The sequence below is a fragment of the Mandrillus leucophaeus genome, unplaced genomic scaffold, assembly GCF_000951045.1.
Source record: "Mandrillus leucophaeus isolate KB7577 unplaced genomic scaffold, Mleu.le_1.0 Scaffold15, whole genome shotgun sequence".
NCBI lineage: Eukaryota > Metazoa > Chordata > Mammalia > Primates > Cercopithecidae > Mandrillus > Mandrillus leucophaeus.
Genome location: NW_012101476.1, coordinates 3216307 through 3220139, shown reverse-complemented (window position 1 = coordinate 3220139; position 3833 = coordinate 3216307). Strand labels below are relative to the sequence as shown.

At 46.6% G+C, this 3833-nt stretch overlaps 1 protein-coding gene across 1 annotated transcript in view; it reads left to right on the top strand.

Annotated features, from left to right (window-relative positions):
• The first annotated feature begins 6 nt into the window (after window positions 1-6).
• DHTKD1 (dehydrogenase E1 and transketolase domain containing 1) overlaps window positions 7-3833 on the top strand; it is a 61510-nt gene continuing 57683 nt past the window's right edge. Inside the window, exon 1 of the mRNA XM_011974895.1 lies at window positions 7-13. The gene's annotated coding sequence lies outside the window, so the exon portion shown is untranslated. The remainder of the gene's footprint in view (window positions 14-3833) is intronic.

The following is a 3833-nucleotide window of genomic DNA, read 5'->3' as shown; positions in this document are numbered from 1 at the left end:
GAGCGTCCCCCAGGTCGGGGATGGGGCCTGGGCGGTGGGAGCGGGGGCTGGGACGCAGAAGCATCATCCCCTGGTCGATTTGCGGTGGGGTGTCGGGGTCGGGAAACCGGCCGCCGGCCTGAATGCGCGGCCAGTGGGGAGGAGGGGGAGGTGAGGGGAGCAGAGGGTAGGTGTGGGTGCTTAGTGTCGGTCATCTCCCGTCCAGCCTCTGTAACTGAGGGTCCTTGAGGTCCACGCTTGGGTGGTCTTCCCATCTTGCTGGTCCGGACCTGGTTTTGGAAGAGCTTTTCTTTCCTTTGTTGGAAACATGTGAGAAAGTCTTTTTTTCTTTTTCTTTTTCTTTCCTTTTATATATATATATATTTTTAGACGAAGTCTCGCTCTGTGGCCCAGGCTGGAGTGCAGTGCTGCGATCACAGCTGCCTGCAGCCTCGAACTCCTGGGCTTAAGCTATCCTTCCACCTCAGCGTCCTGAGTAGCTGGGGACACAGAGGGACGACCAAGCCCGGCTTTTTTTTTTTTTTTTTTTTAGTAGAGATGGGGTCCCACCATGTTGCCCAGGCTAATCTTGAACTCTTGAGCTCAAGCTAATCCTGCAGCCTCGGCCTCCCAACGTGTTGGGATTACAGGCTGAGCCACTGCACCCAGCCTAGAAAACCAACGGAGCTGTGGGAGAAGTAAAGTTTTAATCTCCCAAGGGTACATTTCCAGGACCATCTCTGAGGATTTTATGTGAGCAGGTGGGGGGTCCAAGACTGCGCTGCTTGGGAGAAATGGGCAGTTAGTTCCAGTCTTGGAAGACAGCATGATATTTATTATGTATTTGTCTCCTTGTAGCTAGTCTGTTACTTTAATTTTAGAGTTTAAGTCTTAACTCTGCCGAATTTGGAACTATGTGCTGGTGGGGTTTCTTTCTTTTCCTTTTAGCCACTCTGTTGACACCTCGGTATGTGCTGGTGGTTTTAATGAATTAACAGTCATGAATGTCAGTTTTTGGAACTTCTGTTGTATGCTCATTTGCGAGACTAATTTTGAGTATTTGATTTATGCCCTAAAATTATTGTATCGTTATTTGTCCTCACGGAGTAGAAGATACTTACAGATTGATTATTAGAGGAAAATCGTTTGGCATCTTTGATCTGATTATTAGATTAATGTTGAAGATCCCCTGCAGCATCTGGGCACCTGACCTTTGAATCTTCCATCAGTCACACACTAGAACTTCAATATTGTGCTCCTCACCTCGGAGGGCATTTAAAATAAATTTCATATCTCTGTCTCTCTCTCTCTTTTTAATCCTAAAACGTAGTCTGGCTTTGTCGCCTAGGCTGGAGTGCAGTGGTACGATCTTGGCTCACTGCAACCTCCATCTCCCGGGTTCAAGCGGTTGTCCTGCCTCAGCCTCCCGAGTAGCTGGGATTACAGGCACCTGCCACCTCACCCAGCTAATTTTTTGTATTTTTAGTAGAGATGGAGTTTCACCATGTTGGCCAGGCTGGTCTCGAACTCCTAACCTCAAGTGATCCACTGGCCTTGGCCTCCTAAAGTGCTGGGATTACAGGTGTGAGCTGCCGTGCCTGGCCAGGAGGGTACCTCCTTTTTGCAGAGCTGAAATCCGCTTCATGTCTACTTGCTCATTAGGGAGCTCCAACTTGACCTCATCTTTCTCCTGGGCATTCCTGAAAGTGACGAGAAACAGTGAACATACACTCCTGAGCTACAGGTTTCAAGGGCATGCAGTCTGCCTCAGTTTCACCAAATGTTTTGTCCTGTAACATAACACTGCCCATCAGCTTTCTAGGTGGAAATACCTGTGTTGTTGGCACCCATTGCCTGTCTGCTAAGTCAATGCCATATGTATTTTTAGGCTCTGTTAGGGCAGCCACCCACCTCTTGTACCAAATTCTGTGTTAGATTGGATGAGTTCAGGTGCTGTGATATACAAAGAGAAGGAATATCTTCTTTTCTTCCCCTTAAGAGCGTGACCCAGAAGTCGCATACATTGCTGCTACATTCTCATTGTCCAAAACTTAGTCACATGGCCACGAGGTTACTGGGAAGGCTGGCAAGTGGCTCTTTATTCTGGGTGGCCATATACTGGGCTCTCTAATACTATGAAAGAGAGGAGAGAATGGAAGTTGGGAATCATAGAAGTCTCTGCCGTAGAGGTATTATGGTAATCTGGGATGAGCAATCCACCTATATCTTTTTCACCTCATATTTCACATCAAAAAATTTTTTTTTTAAATTTTATTTATTAGGTCAGGCACGGTGGCTCATGCCTGTAATCCCTGAACTTTGGGAGGCCGAGGCGGACAGATCATGAGGTCAGGAGTTCAAGACCAGCCTGGCCAATGTAGTGAAACCCCATCTCTACCAAAAATACAAAAATTAGCCAGTGTGGTGGCAGACGTGGCGCTGGGTGCAGTGACTCACGCCTGTAATCCCTGCACTTTGGGAGGCCGAGGCAGGCAGATCACTTGAGACAGGGTCTTGCCTTGTTGCCCAGGCTGGTCTCGAACTCCTGTCCTCAGGTGATATACCTGCCTCGGCCTCCTAAAGTTTTGGGATTATAGGCATGAGCCACTGTGTCCAGCCCCAAATAATTTATACTTCCTAAGGAATGAAAAGAGGGTTCTATATATGCAATTTATTTGTGACATATAGTATATTCTCATTTTGTATGTGCAGGCATAACATTAATTATCAAATATCTTTATATGTTGGGCAACATATTAAACTATTACTGTTTTATTTTTAGTTTTTGAGATGAAGTCTTGCTATGTCCCCTAGTCTGGAGTACAGTGGTGCAATCACAGCTCGTTGCAGTGTGTGCCCGGTTCACGGGTCTTCTTTCCTCATGTGTTTATCTTCTTCAGATGTTTATCACCGCGTCCGGTTCACTGGCCTTTTTTCTTCATATGTTTATCTTGGCTAAAATAAATGTCTACATAGGTAACCACATCATTCACTAAGACTTCCCTTCTATTAAGGCTTTAAAGAGATACTGAGGCTGGGTATGGTGGCTCATGCCGGTAGTCCCAGTACTTTGGGAGGCTGAGGTGGGAAGACCACTTGAGGCCAGAAGTTCGAGACCAGCGTGGCCGACTTGGTGAAACCCCATCTCTACTAAAAATACAAAAATTAGCTGGGCCTGGTGGTGTGTGCCTGTAATACTGGCTATTCAGGCGGCTGAGTCAGGAGAATCACTTGAACCTGGGAGGCTGAGGTTGCAATGAGCTGAGATCACGCCACTGCACTCCAGCCTGGGTGACAGAGCAAGACTCTGGCTCAATAAATAAATAAATAATTAATTAATTAAATAGATATTGAATTTGCCCCTAGTAACCTTTTGGATGGCAGTGGTTTCTCTAGTTACAATTTGACCCATGGTGAGTGTTCTTTGTAACTAAATATTTGTAACAGCTTGTACTTTCACCTCTGTAAACCTCAATTTCCAAGGAAACTCGAATTTATTTATCAACAATGCCAATTTAAAATGGAGGTGGGTTTAGGAGTAGTGATTCATGGGTGTACTTTTTTTTTTGAGATGGAGTTTTGCTCTTGTTGCCCAGGCTGGAGTGCAGTGGCACGATCTTGGCTCACCACAGCCTCTGCCTCCTGGGTTCAAGTGATTCTCCTGCTGAGTCAGCCTCCCGAGTAGCTGGGACTACAGGCATGCACCACCATGCCTGGCTAATTGTGTATTTTTATTAGAGATGGGGTTTCTCTGTGTTGGCCAGGCTGGTCTCGAACTCCTGACCTCAGGTGATCCACCCACCTCGACCTCCCAAAGTGCTCGGATTACTGGCATGAGCCACCGTGCCCGACCT